At 30.5% G+C, this 19,288-nt stretch overlaps 1 long non-coding RNA gene across 4 annotated transcripts; it reads left to right on the forward strand.

Moving 5' to 3' along the window:
* Positions 1-3,543: 3,543 nt before the first annotated feature.
* On the forward strand, positions 3,544-18,992 carry LOC111715146 (uncharacterized). Of its 4 annotated transcripts, XR_002768173.1 has the most exons (11): positions 3,544-3,594; positions 4,496-4,563; positions 5,659-5,727; positions 6,157-6,212; positions 7,241-7,446; positions 8,209-8,307; positions 12,268-12,352; positions 15,428-15,497; positions 16,220-16,267; positions 17,620-17,669; positions 18,742-18,992. It is a non-coding gene; the product is annotated as an uncharacterized LOC111715146 (long non-coding RNA). The 4 variants fall into 4 exon arrangements; XR_002768174.1 differs by lacking the exon at positions 17,620-17,669; XR_002768172.1 differs by lacking the exon at positions 18,742-18,992 and having other exon boundaries at positions 17,620-18,716.
* Positions 18,993-19,288: the final 296 nt, after the last annotated feature.

The following is a 19,288-nucleotide window of genomic DNA, read 5'->3' on the forward strand; positions in this document are numbered from 1 at the left end:
ACTTAAGTAAAATTCTTATGCCACTACATCAAAAAAAATTGTTAGAAGTTTTTATCACTCATAAAAACCAAGATTTTAAAAAGAGCTGTGCAGTATTGTGTAGGCTCGTTTACTGCATAGCGGAGGCACGGTCTGCATAGCGTAGGCTTTGTCTGCATAGTGGAGGCTCGGTCTGCCTAGCGAATCTGGGAGGCGTCGGGGGGTTCCCTCCCTGCTGTCGCACAGTTAGGTGGACGGTTTATTAATAAATGACAGGAGTTTGTGGTCTATAATAATCACTTATGCAGCACGCTCTCGGTGTAGTTCCTGGCCTAAACATTAGTAATTAGGATTATCATGCATTATCACTTTATACACTATAACCTCGTTGGTTTTAATCTATTTTCTATAGATAAATGATGACTATGGACAAAGAGGATGGAGAAGACAAGAAAATGATTTTACTGAGACGGTTGAAGGAATGATTTATTTTTCTTGATTAACTAAAAATTAAGAATATTTTTGATATTCTCTTTTTATATGTGAAAAGTAATCAAGCCAAATTATTTATTTTTACAATGTTCCTTTATTATTTCAGGATTTTCTACTTTTTTACACGACAGCATTTTTTGTTCTACTAGCAATATTTAGGTAAGAGTTTAAAATGTGTATATTTCAAGTTTAAAAATTGTCTTAAAATTTCAGTATGTAACCAGATATATTTTCTTATTTGTTAAACCAAATCAAGAGGAGCTACGAGATAATAAAGCGGTACCATTAATGTTGCACAAAGGAATTGAGTCTTTGCCACAAACTCGGGTTTTTAAATCCCAATTTCTTTAAAACCAAATATCGCAGACCGTAGATATTTCAAACTATGAATTCTGGTGGATCAAACAATGTAAGTTTGAAATATGAAAGGTATGCATCATTTTGTTGTTGAGATTTTGGTACTATAAAATTGGAATTTGTGACAAAAACTCAATTCCTTTGACCGTTTTGTTCTATCTATAGTTTACAGACATGAAGTAATACATGTTTTGTTCTATCTATAATTTACAGTGATGAAGTAATACATGTTTTGTTCTATCTATAGTTTACAGTGATGAAGTAATTCATGTTTTGTTCTATCTATAGTTTACAGTGATGAAGTAATACATGTTTTGTTCTATCTATAGTTTACAGTGATGAAGTAATACATGTTTTGTTCTATCTATAGTTTACAGTGATGAAGTAATACATGTTTTGTTCTATCTATAGTTTACAGACATGAAGTAATACATGTTTTGTTCTATCTATAGTTTACAGTGATGAAGTAATACATGTTTTAGTCAATATATAAGGTTTGGCTTTGATTGAAATTGTGCAGAATTTAAAACCAGCGTAATTAATTAAAATTCTATATTGAAGATATACTTTTAAGTTCTAACATAGTGAGTTCAGGTCCAAGTTCTGATCTTGGTCTCAAAATATTTCTTTATTGAACATCCTTGGTCATTCCTTTCATTTTTCTTGCCTATTGTAACTTTTAAAAACTTGAGAAAAATATTTGTTTTCTGTGAATTCAAGAAGCCCCCAAAATATGTCAAAGGTATCTATAATAAATCCTCTTGGGCCACGTTATACTAAATAGTAATTCCCACATAGGGTCATACTGCATCAATTTTCAAGACTGTTTCAACTTTAAAGTGTCGCATTGCCTTAATTATTAGGCATCATCAACATTGGAACTGAGCCAACCACCCATCATTTAGAACTTAAAAAAAATTGTTACCTAAAAATAAATTCTGTGATGGGACGATTTAATATCAAAGAAATTACTGCATAACATGGGCCTCAAAAATTTAAATTTTCAATTAATTTCATGTCATGACTCATTTCCTTGGAAATTTTATGCTAAATTGAAATTTAAAAACCATTTTAAAATTTCAAAAATTTAATAAGGTAAAGCAAAAAAAACAATCCAAAAATTGCTTTCAAACTTCTTTGGTGTTTTTAGCGAGTTTTTGTGCTCAGCTTATTTAATTTTGAATTATTTCAAAATTTGTTTTCAAATTCGTATTCAGCATAAAATATCCAAGAAAATGAGGTGTAACAGGTAATTTTTTGAAATATTTATTTGGAGCATACGCAGTGATTACCGCGATATTAAATCGATCATCCCTTTTATTTAGATAATAGACATGAACAAACATTTTAGAACTTAGCACTTGTTTTAAGTCTAGTTGGTAAAGTGCTTATAGATTTTTTCATAACAGGTTTGCAACCTTTAAATCACTGTGTTCCGTTCAAACCATTCTCCCCCACATGTCTGCTCAAAAATCAATCTTTTTATCCGTCATCGAACTTTCACGATTTAAACGTTTCCGAATTTAATCATCATTAACAAATCTTTTACTGATCAAGTATGAGTTCACATAGATCCAAACTTTGAAGTGTTGCAACGCCTTGGTCAGGTTGGTCTTGGTTGGTTGGTTGGTTGGTTGGTTGGTTGGTTGGTTGGACTTTAAGGGTACTGTTTTGGATCGGGCGTTGCTATTTTGCACAAAGGGTCACTTGAAATTACGCATGCAGCCCCTTTAAAAGGCATAATTTTTTTGTAAACCCATCTTCATCTTGGATGATGGATCACTAAATATTCTTGTAAAATGATTAGTTTTTATTCTTAATGTGTGTGTATAACCTTATACTATGTTTACCTAATTTACTGATGAGAAGAAAAGTTTCTAGTGGATTTAGCGATCAAACTTAGGATTAGTTAGGAACACCATGAGAGCGAAAGGGGGGATGATTTTAAATTTGTAAAAAGTTGGATAAACAAAGTTAGCGGATCAAGTTTAAACCCTAAGAAATTTTAGAGATTCGAAAATGTTTAAAACATTATGCAGCTTAAATCCTTAATCAACACCTGACTTTTTATTTAAATATTTTTTTTTGTCTATGGCTTTGAAAAACGAAAAGCATGGCAAAATTACGAATTTTTGGTAATTCTGGAATCCTCCATGACAGTAGGATTTGTCAATACCAAATCTAAATTTCGATTTATTTCAAATATCCCTAAAGAAGAATTTGGTTTCATAGTTCATGGTTGGTTCATGGTTTCAAGTTTTGAGCCGTGCAGTTTCAGAAAAAAAACTTAAAGTCTTGATTAGCAGCCCCACTGTGCAAAAATGCTAGATTTTTGCTAGAAACCCTAAGTGATACCCATCTTGATTTATTTTAAAAAATTGTGTTTACTTGCTTTTTTGTATAAAAAATAAAAAAATTCAGAATTTGGCTAAGTTGGATTCCAGCTCTAAAAAGCGCCCCAAAGTGTCCACAGTATTTTGTTTTCTAAAGCATTGTGATTTTTAGTGCTCTATCTTTCTGTTTCCTTGTTCCCTTTCTCATAGACCCAGCCTGGTCGACTTTACAGCAGGAAAAAACAAAACAGATTTTATAAATCAAATTCTTTAAAAAGGAAATTTGAGAACTTTAATCTTAATTAAATTAGAGCAAATAATATTTCAAGATTCTCAAAGCAGTTTTTAACTGAGCTCTCAAGTTTTAGTTTTGATTTGGTGTAGAATTTTGCGGCCACAAATTGTACAACATACACAGGACGATATCTTGAAGGTAAACTCTATTTTTATTAAAATAAGACACAGTTTTGAAAAATGCCTAACACAATATTTTTATAAAAAGATGTTTAATAATTTCTCTTCAAAAGAGGACTATGAACTTAAACTAAATTTTAATAAAAATCAGTTGTTCCATCGGTTTGGGCATCAAACATTAAGTTGGCACGGGGTCGAAATATTACTAAATATATATTTTTACTGTTGTTACATTTTGATATCTGCTTTTAAACTCTTGCCTGTCAGGTCGACGTAAATTTCTGACAATTAAAATATTAGACATGCATAAATTTATTCACGCTCTTGTTTTTCAAATTATACAAATTCAATTATTTTCTTCAGATATCTGTTTTATTCTTATTTTTACAGATCTACAAGGTGTTTTTTTATTTCTTTAATTTATGATTCCGGTACTGCATAGGTTTAAATCATTGTGGATTACATTCATTTAACAATTAAGGTTGTTTACACATTTGAAAGTTTGGTATAAATCAAAGACATTATTTAGATTTCCTGTTCTCTTTGGCATACAAATAGGTTCTGGAACGGAAATTGTCTGCTATACTCTGACATTGGCGAGAGGGGGGGGGGGCGACAGGGGTTATAACTCTGCCCCTTCATTTTTCAACCGATCAGGAAACCCTCTCTATGACAAGGCCTAGGTCGTCTTTACTTCCGGCCCGCCCATTCAGAAAACATGATTTTTGGTGAAAGTATGAATTGAGACATAAGCTATGAAATTGCAGATTTAAATGTTTTTATTTCCAAGAATTTTTTTACGGATTATAAAACGACCACTATATAAATAAGCTACTCAGAACTTTTTTAAATTAAGAATATTTTTAATAATGGCGTTTTCATATATTACAGAATCAAAAACACCCTGTACATACTTTTAGGAAAACATAACTGCACTTGGACATCTTGTAGTGAAGGATGTACAAAAGAAATTTTTACTTGCTGGCAGGTAACATGGAGTTCATAGAAACCATCAATTTTAAAATGTGACGGTTAAACTTGTTTTTACAGCCTTCGCAAAAATCTGCAAGGAGGAATAGCTTGAGTCTAGTTTTGTCCCTGACAATAAAAAAATAAAATACCTAGAGTTCATGAAGAGTAAAAACATATCTTATGCACCAAAAACTATTTTATACTAAAATTGTCATTTACTGTTACAAAGGTCAGACTTGAGACATCTATCTGTGAATGAACTGAGAACCAATAGAAGATTAACATGATGATATTAAGATGAATCAAGATAATCAAGAATTAATGAGATATCTTTGTATAATCAAGGATTAAAGAGATATCTTTGTATAATCAAGGATTAATGAGATATCTTTGTATGATCAAGGATTAATAAGATATCTTTGTATAATCAAGAATTAATGAGATATCTTTGTATAATCAAAGTATAATCAAGGATTAATGAGATACCTTTGTATAATCAAGGATTGATGAGATATCTTTGTATAATCAAGGATTAATGAGATATTTTTGTACAATCAAGGATTAATGAAATATCTTTGTATAATCAAGAATTAATCGCATTTTATAAAGCAGAAAACAAGCATTAGGCCTTTTGTTCGCTTTTTATAAGGCAGAAAACGAGCAAAAGCCCTTTTGCTTGCTTTTTATAAAGTAGAAAACGAGCAAAAGGCCCATTGCTCGTTTTTTATAAGGCAGAAAATGAGCAAAAGTCCTTTTCCTCGCTTTTTATAAGTGAACAAATGACGACATATATATTACATTAGGCCCCAAGTGTGGCTACAAAAGATCCCTTTCCAGTTATTAGAAAAAACAGATTTAAGAACTGATACATGGCTCTGAAGAAAGAATACACTATACGAAGAATGAAGAATGGAAATATTTTTTGGAAAATTAGAAAAAAATGAATTGTAAAAAATTATCTAAATTCTTATTATAATTCCTTGGATCATATTTACTCTACATTTTCCTAAAGAATTTTCATGGAATATCTGAAAACATATAAAATCCCCCCATTATACCATTTAGCACATGCTGCATGCACGGCACATGCGTTTCTAATTAAAAAAACTAGATTGAAGTTTGGTATGAACGCCAACCTGCTCATGAAGTTTCAAAGAGTTTACAACTGCTACCATCAAAGGTTAGATTTTTGCTAGCACAATTAATTAAGAAGATGCATTATCAACGATTACTGGACATAGCTAGTTTACGCTTTATTCTCAGCGTATTTTGTATTCAAAATGATCCTTGCCTTTTTTGGGGGCACTTACAAAAATCAGATGGACACAGGACACTGTCAGTTTATAAAACTAAGAAAATATTTGTTAATTTATAGCATTCTCCAAAAGCATTAATTAATGTCATAAGGACTGCATCAAATACACTGTAAGAAACCCAGTTTTGGCAGAATAAACTCTCGGGTTTGGACTAATTACTGTTTCTTTTTCATGATCTCATAATTATTAACCAAGCGAATATCTCAACCATATCTGCAGATGTTTAAACCAATCTTTTTAAAACATTTGATTAAATAGCATATGTAGAATCTTGAATTATTTATAATTTTTAGGATTTAGTAACTGGAAGATTATTTCCAAATGTAAAAGGATGTGGTTATCCTCCAAAGTAAGTTTAATTTAAGAGTATAGATTATAATAAATTTCATAAATGATGGCAAATGGAAGTATTATACTGACTGAATATCGCTGTAAAATTTACAGTTTACAAAATACAATTTGCCCTATGTTTATTCATATGTTTTCTCAGCGCTTAAATAAACATTGCTAAAATCGAAAGAAATTCAGTCTTTGTAAAAAAAAACTCTGATTTTCTAATACCTATATTTTTTCCACCTGAAACCTTTGATATTTCAAACTTAGATTTCTTCATCTCATAGAATTCATAGCTTGAAATATCTAAGGTCTACGGTGTTGGGTTACAAAGCTAAACCTGTATTTATTGACAATAGGAGATTTAATGTACTGGGAAATAACAAAAGAGTTGGTAAATATAAAGAAATACTCTCTTTGTTAAAATTCTGATGAGTTCATCATTTTTCTACCTCCAAACTTCCAGGGAAACTGACACTACCGCAAATTGAAGTATTTGTCTCTACAAGAACCTTGTAAGAATAGCTTAAAATAAATAGTTTTAACATTTACAATTAGTAAAATTATGAATTATCTAATTTGAGAATTTCCTGTAAAATGATGAAAATTATGAACATATTGATTTGCCCCGGGCTAAGAACTCAAGAAAAAGCGGGAAGAACAGGTTGGCAGCAAAGAAGGAGTTCTGTTTGGATTCAGCAGTCGTGAATCGTCATTAAACCACAGTCAGAATTGGCGACCTTGAAGTGAAATAGGAAAGAAAGGCAGTTTTAACTTTGCGCTAATATATCACAAGAGCTGTATTCTGTGAATTATAAGAATTTGATCATTTTATTTATTAAATCTGTCTTTTGTCTATTGTTTATTCTTTTCTCTGTATAATAAAATGAATTCAGCATATTTTATTACGTATAAAAGGAAAGAGAATTAGTGTTTTAAATAAAATTTCAATATTTAAAAAAATAAATTAAAAATTAAAATTTCAATTTTATATATTTAAAAATTTAAAAAAATAAAATTTTAAAACAATTTGTATATTTTTAGAGTTGTTTGTGGAGAATTTGCTGAAAAGTTCGGAGAAACTGGGAAAGTTTTTCCTTGTTTCTATTCACAACTGGAACCGAGTTTAGTTATTACTAGCCTAGATCTGCAAGAGGTAAAACGTACATTGCAAAGATCATGATTATTTTCCTTGTTTCTATTCACAACTGGAACCGAGTTTAGTTATTACTAGCCTAGATCTGCAAGAGGTAAAACGTACATTGCAAAGATCATGATTATTTTCGAAGTTTTTAATAAACATTATCCCATGGATGCTAGGGATCCACATGTAAAACGTTCGCGAAAAATTTAAGGCTAATTCCTACTCATATCCAGATACGCCTACTAAATTTACTTCTATCTATTGCGTCTATACCGTTTAATTTAAATCAAATCCAGAATTTACATATTGTAATATTTGAAGAATCAGTTTAAAAGTTTACTAAAAATTAACGATTTTTGTGGAACAATGCAAGTCAGTGCATTTACGTGCTCTAAATTACTGATTTTCGTGGAACAATTCAACTAAGTGCATTTACATGCTCTTGGGTATTAAGTGTTTTCAACCATTTAGTCTTTATATAGCAGCAACATATAGAAGTAAACTTAGTAGCAATCAAATTCGAGTTTTATTAGGATTCAGTCTAACCCCCCTTTAATTTTTCGCAAACACTTTCTTAAAGGCTGGACGTTTTTGCATGCGCCCACATGTGCGTTACCCTCACCCAGGACAGGGTTTATTCAAAACTTTGAAAATGCATATGATGACAAAAACGCTATGATTAAGAACAAAATTAACAAAAAAAGGGCAGAGGTTGATTAAAAATCTAAAGCTAGCCGAAAACTTTTTAATTGTTGAGCTTCAATAAAAACTTGTTCTCTGCTTGCCTATTCCAAGAAACGTTCAAATTTCAGTAAATAAACGCACCACCTTTAGTTAACCTTATTCATCAAATTTGTTTGTCTTAAAGGTATACAACCATCTATTGTACTCTACAGCTGTTCCTATTCCAGCATTTATAGTTTCTGTTCTATATATATTCTTTGCTTATTTCTACATTTATGCAGAGGTTAGTAAATAAAATTTAATTTCTAATGAATAAAGAAATTAAAGGAATAAGTAAATTTAAAAACATAGATAAATATTTGTTAATAACAAATAACCTATCATTAATTCTCATTTGAGTGATCTGCATAAAATTCACGTCTTTTTTTACCGAATCAATTGAGCCTCTACATTGGTATACATATGTTAAGGTACTTAACTTACGTAAAACTTTGTAAGCTAAAGAACTTGCGTATAATTAGGTATTATTATGTTTTTTTCTTATAACAAGCGGGATTTTTTAAGTGCTTAGTTTTTCCAGAAACGTATTTTAATGAATAATTGCGTATACTTTTTACCAAGTTAGTTTTTTAAGTTCTTTAGGTTTGTATTTTACGTATTTTTACGCTTTTTTCGCTTTTTTCTTTATTTGAAAAATTGTTTCTTTTAGAGTTTACAAGTTTGATGCAAACCAAAAAATACTTATTTTTTTGTAAATTTCATACAAGTAATTTTTCTAAGTTTATAGGTTTTATTTTACGTATTTTAAAGTATTTTTTGGGGTTTTCTTTTACTTAATTTTTTTTAGAGTTTATTAAGTTTGAAACAAACTTAAAAATACGTATATTTTCGTAAATTTCATACCAAGTAATATATTCACAAAACCTCAACTGCAGAAAAATGCATTTTTAATTGATAATTTAAAAATATTTTATGATCTTTTTAAGAGAATTGTTATGTAAGAAATTTAAACCAAACATTTTGGTAAATAAAATGTTTCAAAATTGCTATCATTTTGGAGTAAATTGATGTGTTTGTCAGTAAATTCTCGATTTTTTTGATAAATAGAAGTTCTACTTAGATGCAATCAGATAAAGGAATGAAGATGGTGTGAATTTGTGTATACAGAATATTGGATTGGATTGGATTGAACTAATTGATATCTATGAATATAGATTTAAGAAATTTGTGGAACTAGTTGATAGATATAAAGGAACAATGTGCATGTCAAGTTCTTAACATTTTGGTTTTAGAACTTGAATATGCCTTAAAAATACGTAGTTTTACGTATAGGTAAAATCTTTAAATTTTAAGAAATGTTAGGATTTTTAAAACCTAAACCTAAAAATCTATGATTCATTGGGTTTTAAATTTTTTTTTACATGCGCATTTTTACGGATATAAATTACGTATTTTTACCAAGGAACTGGTTACAAAAAATACAAATGTCATACATATTCCAAACTTAAAACACGTATATATATATATATGAATGTCAAACATATTTATAGGGTTTCCGGTTAATAGGGAAGGACAAATAAAATCCCGTTTGCATAATGTTGGTTAGTTCTGTTGGTCCGATCAACTCTAGTTAAAAAAAAACCACTTATTTAAAGAAAAATGAGTGTCCGACTTATGGTCGGATGCGCAATTTTCAGTTAGTCGAAAGCACACATTTTGTACGGGTGGGATTAAAAAATTGAGTAGATCGGATGCGCACATTTTGTAGGTTCGATGCCCACTTGTGTAGATCGGCTTTACCTATTTTTTATTACGGATGAACACTTCTTGTAGGTAGGAAACACACAGTTTGTATAGGTCGGATGCACACATTCTGTAGGTAGGATACACATTTTGTTTGACAGATGCACAATTTTTGTACAGGGTGTTCCACGAAACATGACAGTATGCAAGACGACTTGAATATCGTCTTGATTTTTGATATAATTTGCTGCATTTATTTGTCAACCTAATTTTAGAAGTAAATTTCTAGAGATAATAATCACAAAAATCCCCTAGTCCTACCATTTCAAAAATGTGGTCTGCCTTTTTTGTGCTTTCAATATTGTCCGAGATATGAACAATTACGTTCAGATTTCGACAATTTTTCTTTTATTTAACAAAATTGAAATCTGAACCAAACTCTTGATATCTCCGGTAATATTGAAAGCACAAAAAACGCAGACCACTTTTTGGAAATGCCAGGGCTAGGAGAATTATGTGATAATTGTTTCAAGAATCATACATATTAAAGTAGATAGAAGACTAAATGTCACAAATAAATTCAAATATCATTTTGTTCTTCGGTTGCACACTTTTGTAGCGGATGCAGACATTTTGTTCTTCGGTTGCACACTTTTGTAGCGGATGCAGACATTTTGTTCTTCGGGTAAACACTTTTGTAGTTCGGAGGCACACATTTTGTTCTTCGGATGAAAACTTTTGTAGTTTTTCAACCTTTTTTGTAGACTGGCTATTCTTAGGAAATTCAATGTAACTAAATGAATTGTATCGAGGGTTTCCAGTCGTAATTACGTTACATGTAATGACGCGTAACACTTTCTTTCACTTATTACGTGCTAATTACGTATACTAGTAATTAGTAAAGTACATCTTAATCATCAGAAATGAATATAGCGGGAAAATATATGTAAGGATATTTGTGATACAACCATGTCCAATCTGATTGGATAATTTAAATACTTTCAAATTGAATTAAAATTCGGTGATGGTGATGGACCAAACCTCTGTACAGAGTAAAAAAGGTAGATGTTAGTTCCACATTTTATTCCATTTTTCGGTCTAGGTTGACCCGTGTCAGTTCTAACGATATAATAACCTTCAAAATCGATGTTAATCCCCACAAGAAAATAAACAAACAAAAAAAGATTATTTTGAAAATATTTAAATGGGCTGTCAAATGGACAAAAGGGAAACGAACTCAGATTATGAGATGGAAAAAAGATAATTTTCAAATATTTACTTTTTAAAGAATGTTTTAAGAAATTTATTATTCCTTGAGATTGTTTCAGTCGAATGAAGATTAAAAACAAACTAGTTTATATGTATAGTATTTAAAGTGGTGCCGGGGTCGATCTAATTAACAAACTTTTATGTAAATCTCTGATGTATTTAGATTGTCGTACTTAAAGACTAAAACTAAACTTCTCATAAGGTCTCAAACCTTCTCTAGTACGCTAACTTTTAGATGGTAGAGTTCATGTCCAAGAAGGTTAAAATGTTCTCCTGTAGGCTGGTTTGTGTGGAGGTTTCGCTAATTAGGCATACTCATTTCAAACTTTCGCGAAATTACTTTTGTAGAAATTACGCGAAATTACGGCATAATTTCGCAAAATCGAAGTTTCGCTAATTACGCGTAATTATTACAAAATTTCGCAAAATATCGTAGTAGAAATTACACGAAATTACGCAGTAATTTCGCGAAATTGAAGTTTCACCGATTACGCAAAATTACACGAAATGAAAATTACTTTGCGTAACTGCACATAATTTCGCGTAAGTGAATAAGCTATTACGTTGGAAACCCATACTATAAGAAAGAAATCAACCTAAATTGATACACAAATTGTTTAACTGATCTATTAATCTTTGGGAGCATCTTTGAACATAACATTAAAATTAAGTTAATGTAGATTAACAAACTTTAATCGGCCTGTTTAATTCTGACTTTTTTTTTATAAATGGTGTTATGTACCAAACCACGGCAGAATTTAGTACTGGGATAACTATGCTGTTTTCGATTGCCTGAAAACCTTTTTAAAAATCAGAGCTTCTAGAAAGTTTTTAACTTATTAATCATACCTCGTACAATATAAAGAATAAATAAAAAACATCCTTCCTCTTTAAATCATCCATCCAATCTTCGAAAAGTGTGCATCCGACTTGCAAAATGTGTGCATCGACTTACCTAGTCTGAATGTGCTTAAATTAAGCCTAAAAGAAGACTATGCCTCAGAAAATATTTAGTGTCTTTGGATTAATTTTAAAAACTTTTTTGAATGCGTAGAACAGCTTTATGAAATAAATGGACATACATCCGACTTGTACAATGTACATAGGCCATAGCTCGGATATTGCAGTAGGTATGAAGTTTCGTAGGACGGAAATTGCGAAGGACCAAAATAATATTGCCGAAACTAAATTTAAAATGTTAAAAGACGACATTTGAATGTATGATTTTCAGATTCCTGAAGATCTTTGTGAGCAAGAAATATTGAGTGAAAGCAGTTCTTCGAAGAGCCAGAATTGCTTAACCTCATCAGAAACAGGTTTTGCAACTCATAAACCCGTCCAAATTTGTTATTTTTTAAAAAATCACCAAGCAAAATTTGTACATACAGGGTGTCCCACGAAACATGACAATAGCAAGACGACTTGAAAGTCGTCTTTGATATATGAATTTATTTGTGACATTTAGTCTTCTATCTACTTTAACATGTATGATTCTTGAAACAATTATCGCATAATTCTCCTAGCCCTGCATGGCATTTCCAAAAAGTGGTCTGCGTTTTTTGTGCTTTCAATATTACCGGAGAAAGAAAGAGTTTGGTTCAGATTTCCATTTTGTTAAATAAAAGCAAAATTGTCGAAATCTGAACGAAATTCTTTCTATGTCGGGCAATATTGAAAGCACAAAAAAGGCAGACCACATTTTGGGAATGGTAGGACAAGGGGAATTTTGTGATTATTATCTCTAGAAATTTACTTCTAAAATTAGGTTGACAAATAAACACAGCAAATTATATCAAAAATCAAGACGACATTCAAGTCCTCTTGCATACTGTCATGTTTCTTGGGACACCCTGTATGTAAAGTACAACCCGAGATAGTGATTAATTATATTAAATTAACTTTTTACAAATTACGGTTATTTCGTTCACAATGAGTTTTGGAACAGACTAAGGTGCAACAACGACAGGTTGGGCCATAATGTTTTATTTGGTTTGGAAATAATTGCATGAAAAGATTTCTTTTGGAAAGTAAAGACGAGAAAAAATAACCTAGGGACTCATGTAAATGTCGTCTTCAGTGAGATCTTCGAAATTTTCATAATTAAAAATCTAAAAATTTGGTATGTTTGTGTGTATAGTTTATATGTAATACTATTGTAAGCCGCAAAGAAATTGTTTCTCGAATATATCAAAACAAACCACGCTTCCAGAAATCGATAATAATGAAAATCTCTTTATTTCCTGAAAAATTACATTTAATTATATTTGGTATAAATAATGAAAATAATGTTTGTAATAAACCTTACGATCTAGAACAGGAAATGTGGGTACAAATTAGGGTACAAACCGTACTAAAGACGTTTTTAACTTCTGAAATAAGATGACAATTAATTATGAATGAAATCACTGTTTTTTAAATGAAATTTTCTTTGTTTAACTTTTGAAGATAGATTCACAACATGTGAGGTGTGTTTATGAAATCTGGGAGAGAGGAGGGGGGACTTGAAATTGTTTGGTTTGGCTGTGGCTGTCAAAGACGACTTTACAATGGGTGTTTGTTGTTTAGGGTCAACAACTATATAGTCGCTTAATCAATTCATTGATTTTGCCTGGCACTTCTAATTCTATACGAATTTATCTTTAAAACTACTTAGTTCTGTTTTTTCAAATCTCACTCCATTCCGAAATATGTTTGTAAACTTCTTAAACACATCTATGCTATCCAGAGGCGTATTAAGGGGGGCTATGGGGCTGGCACATGGAGGGCACACCAAAGATAATATATATATAGATATGCAGGCAGGTAGAAACCTCCTTCCTATAAATTGCTTGTAGCAGACAACTAATTTTTGAACCTCTGAGATAAAGTGCAAGGAGAGACATCTATAGCAAATTGATTACTTTCTATATTTCTTTCTCCCCTTGCTGCCATCTGTAGGAAATACGCATTTGTGTTATATAAACATACAGTACGCGCATTGCATCCTGTATAGTTCAAGTGTTGCTATCTGGACCTGTTTGACCAATAAAATTAAATTTCAAGGTAACACAAACATACAGTACGCGTTTTGTTTATGTTATGATCAGATCATTTGTACTTTGTCCTAGATTCGATGTACTTTTATAGTCATAATTTTTATTTAAATTGCGTTAATTTACGTATGCCATTCAGTACAACTTGCACATTTTAACTTTGTCTAGTCAAATTCCTACCTCAGTTTTATTTGCATTGATTAACTTGTTTCATAAAGTACAATATGCAGTATTCATTGTTACTATAGTACGCATTTAGTGTTATCACGCATAAACAAAGTGATAAATTAGCAACAATCCAGAGGATAAAATGCCATGCGTACGACAGAGATGGTGCTGTTTGCACCTTTTCTCAAGACCTCAAAATTTATACCTGCCTGCATATATATATATATATATTATCTTTGGGGCACACACATCTTCATAAGAGTGGTAAATCATCTTCAGGTCATACTTCCAACTGAGTTGCGAAATCCATAGTTAGTTTGACAACCCCCAAAGGGACTGAAAATTAAAGTTTCTCAAATTTTGAAATCTATAATTTTAAACTTATAAATTGCCAAAATTTAAAATTGTTCTGGGACATAAACCCTCCCTTAGATTTATTTTATGTCATCCAGTAGACATACAGTAAACAAACAGAAAACTATTCTAAATACAAGAATAATTTAATAAAAAATTAAGATTTATGACAATACCTCAAACTGTAGCAGTGACTTATGCCTAAATGAAGAGGAAACCTTACAAGCTAATAACTCCAAAGAAGAAACTATAACATCAAGGTTCTTTCAACAATTGTTCAAAATGTAACAATGTAACATGCCCCAATTAAATGGATGAACAATGTACATTTAGCCAAACAATACAAATAACTCCATCTAAGAAGTTAATGAATGTTGACTCTTGAACTGGTCCCTTTAAATAAAAAGAGGGAACGGTCCCTTTATTGCTGTAAGTTAAAATACTTCAGTATATTTAATGCACTAAGGAAAGAAAATATTTGGTTAAAAATAATATAAATTTCCTCACCTAATTTTTTTTCAAGCTATTACTCTTTCACAATTTATATTCAACTGAAGAAAATTTGAAAAACACGAGAGATATTAACGAGTGAAAGCCAAATCCTGGAAGTTAAGTCATGCAACCTCTCTATGAATATGACATCTATAATTCGTAGAACAGATAATGTGACTGGATAGATACGTTTCAAGAATTTGTTATGGAGTAGGTGTTTACTACATTTATAGTAATTTTTCCGAAAATAAATTGTTCGATTACAATCATGGTGATGAATTTGAAATGTTTAACAACTTTTTAAAAGAATCTAATATTTTGAAATTTTAAGCATGAATTACATAGGGTGCAACCAGTCACAACTGATTCATCAAAACTCTACGACATTTTCTCAAGCAAGTGAAGAGAAACAGAAGTAAGAATTAACTATCCAGATTAAAACACAAAGAGAATAGAATATATATTAAATTTAGAAAATCCCTCGGTATGAATTTTGTCAGTCCATTTCAGCCTGAAAGGGAGTTCAAAGTGTACAAACCATATAAATGTTCACAAATTATATGCAGTAGAGTACATTAATACAGTATGTTCCCTAGACTTTCCATTTCAATTGCAAATTTTTTAAAGCTATTAAATAAACTTTATAAAATTAGTTAGGTGAATAAAAAACATCATTTGATTTATAGTTATAACGGAAAATCATCGTTTGTAAAGTGAAAGGTATAGAGTCTATGTGAAATGATCATTGGTCAATTATGAAACCAGCCTATTTCATAATTTGGTTTTCTTTTAATATTAATTTTAGATTTTCCATAAAATGATATTCCAGGGCCAAAAAGGTTATATAGCAAAAATATGTGAAGTACACCTGCAGTATGGAAACAGTACAACAAAATGGCCGTTTTACACTTTTTTCTAGTAAATTCAACTCTAATATATTCTATTCTCTTTGTCAAAACATTTTAGAATAATATTGAATGAGTGGGAAACTGTAAAAATAAATTGTTAATTTACATTTAAAAGGCAATTACAAGTCTACAAATACTGTATTTATTTACATTTATTTTACCTTTTGTCTTTTATTAAGTGAATATACTTTTTTATTATTCAAAGTGTTAAGTAATACATGTATTTAAGGACGGCTCAAGAAAGACAAGCGGCTGATAGAAAGATTTACAGAACACAGTAAGCTTTAATTTTTTCCAAAACATAATCTTGTAAATAAATTGTCAGTAGTAAAGTTCACAGAGCGTACATTAGTACGTTAAGTTTAGATATTTTTCAAAATATCAAAACAATATTTTACCTTAATGAAACTTACCAGTAAGTCACATAATTGAAAAAGTTTTTCAAATAGACAGACGTAAGCCGTACTTTCCAATTGCATTATTTTCAAGAAGAAAGAAAGAATGAAAGAAAGAAAAAAAGGAGATAAGATGAAAGAAAAAGGAGGAAAGTGAAAGTGTTCGCCGTTCACAGTTTCAATAATCGTCAGTTTTTTAATCCTATCTCTGCTGGGGTACTTAAAAACCAGGATATACTGGAGGGGGGGGGGTCAAGTGACCCCCCCCCCTCTAAATCCCATGTTTTATGTCCAAATATGACAAATGATACATCATTGGAAAGCTCTTGGGCTCTTCTTTTGAAATCTTCAAAAAAATTTGCAAATTTGCGAAAATTGAATTTTTTATCGCAAAATCCAGTTATATAGTAAAAATGTTTGCAAAAAAAATTTGTAAAAAAATGAAAAATTATACATTTTTGAAAAGCCCTTGACCATGCCATTTCAAATATGCAAAAAATTTTGCAAAATTTTAAATAACCTGATTTTTAATCAAGAAAAACTAAAAATGTGCAAATTTCCTTTGACAGGTTGTTTGCAAAACATTTGCAATTTTTTTTCGCAAAACTTGTGCAATCCGTTTCCTTATATCATAGGCTTTCCAAAAAGCTAAATTTTATCAAAATCTGACAAGTGAAAAAGGGTCAAAACAAAGATTTAGTTTGTTACAGGAAAAAACAGTCATTCAGGCAGTGTGCCTTAGGACTCAGGCAGTTAGTATTAAAGCCCGGTTTTAGGCCTAAAGGGAGGGCTTTGGGTATGTAAGAAAAGTTAGAAAATTTCAACAGCCTCAGACCAATACTTTTTGAGTTATGTAAAAAAAACCACAGGGGGGGGGTCGAAATTGACCCCCCCCCCCCAGCAGGAATAGGGTAAAGATATAAAAATATATAAAAAAAGATATTAAAAATATTGAAACACATTTAAGTTTTTTACATTGTCAAGTAATATAAACATTTTTTAATTAGAACTGCGAAATTTCTGCATTCAAAGCAGGAGGAGAAAAAGTAAATTGTTTGAAAACCGGGTGAGGTACAATATATTGTGTACGCACTACGCAGACTCCAGCCACTTGCCACGTTGCAATTAGCGGGAAAGAAAAACTGCATTTAGCGCATGAATGAAGCTGTTCTGTCTGCACAATCACAATGTCTATGTATATATATATATATATATATTCATCAAACATTTTCAGGAACTATACACTCTTAAATCAGTTTATTGACTTCTACGATTAAATTATAAGTATACATTCTTTTGATAAATTGTTAGAAAAGCCACAATATCTTAAATATTTTTTCTCCAAATTATAATTTTAAGGATTTTGATATTGTGGATAATAAATGTTAAAAACCTAATTCAATCCCCTTTCCATAATTTTGGGGTAAAGCTTATTTTTTTAATACCTGCTGGAAATTATTGCCTTAAAATGCTTGTAAGCATGATATCTTTAGATGAATTAAGAAATGGACATCTGACGATCTATTAATTCTAAAAGATAAATAAATCTAGCTTGTTAGTTGTTAGTGCGCTGTCGCTCTCATTATACTTCACTCATTTTTATCTCTGAGTTTTGAGTTTGGTAAAAGCATTTTTTGGAATCTTCAAAAAAAAACTTTAGAACATCATCTGGTTGTCGCATATTTTTCAGATATCTTCTTGTATTGATTGTAAGTAATTAGAAAAAAAGTTGAAAAATATATGAAAACTTCGTTAAAGAGTTTATCTGCCTTTCCCAAACATTGAATAAAAACCCACATCGCAATCCGCATCAATCATAACAGACACTAGAAAATAGATATTCAGAAAACAATTTATGATAAAAAACTAAAATTCAAATATTGTCTACCTTATCGAAAGGAAGAAAAACATAAAACAAAACTGTGATAATTCATATTCAAACTCTCTAACTGTAAACGCTGTATAATACTATTCTGTGTTTCTGTATGTTCAGGCCAAAAATGAACAAGGTTTGATCAGTTATTTTCTGAACTAAATTTCTAGGCGAATAATCTATAAATTAAAAAAAAATTATTTTGTAACAATTTTGTTTTGGCTGAGTACAAATTTTTGTAATTTTGAGCATTCATAAATCTAAACAAGCATAGTATTTCTGCAAAAACTTAGGTTAGAATATCAACGACTTTAAAAAAAGAGATGCATTGCATGCTTACAGCCCTTAGTTTTAGTTTCGGTATTTAAAACATAACATACATAATAAGTATTTAACATAGTTAGCTTTTATAGAAGACATCTGAATAGATTAGAAACTTGCAAAAACATTAAATGAAACAAAAATTAATCATTGATTTTCTAGGTCCTGAGGTTATCGAGGTAATCAGATTCCGATGCAGAAAATGAAAATTAATAAACTTGTTAAAAACTTACAATTTTGAGTATTCTTATTTTCTACAAAAGGTGAACTTTCAAATTGGAATTAGTGTCACCTTTTTCGTCCCAAACCTTACACTTTTTAATGAACAAAATAAGATTCCACATTATGATTCTAGTAAAGCCTAAATACATAATAAAATTATTATATTATACACAGTAATTTAAACCCAATAAATGTATGTAAAAATTAACTTGAATTTTATGTAAGCTTTCTAGAAGCTGGCTATAGACTGTGGTACTAGGTTCCCATTAAAGAGATGATTAAGTAACGAATACAAGATCGTCTTTATTTTGAAGTAGCACTCTAAAACCTGATTTCAAAAGTCATAATTTTATTAAATCTATTTTATGAAAACAGCAAAATGCTGATATGTTGTTTTTATGTTGTAAAGTTTAATTTAGTTCATGGTTAGCTAAAATTGTTCAAAATACCAACTTTTAAAATATCCTTTCCTTCTTAGTAAAGAACT

This window comes from Eurytemora carolleeae, unplaced genomic scaffold (assembly GCF_000591075.1).
Source record: "Eurytemora carolleeae unplaced genomic scaffold, Eaff_2.0 scaffold1447, whole genome shotgun sequence".
Classification (NCBI taxonomy): Eukaryota; Metazoa; Arthropoda; class Copepoda; order Calanoida; family Temoridae; genus Eurytemora; species Eurytemora carolleeae.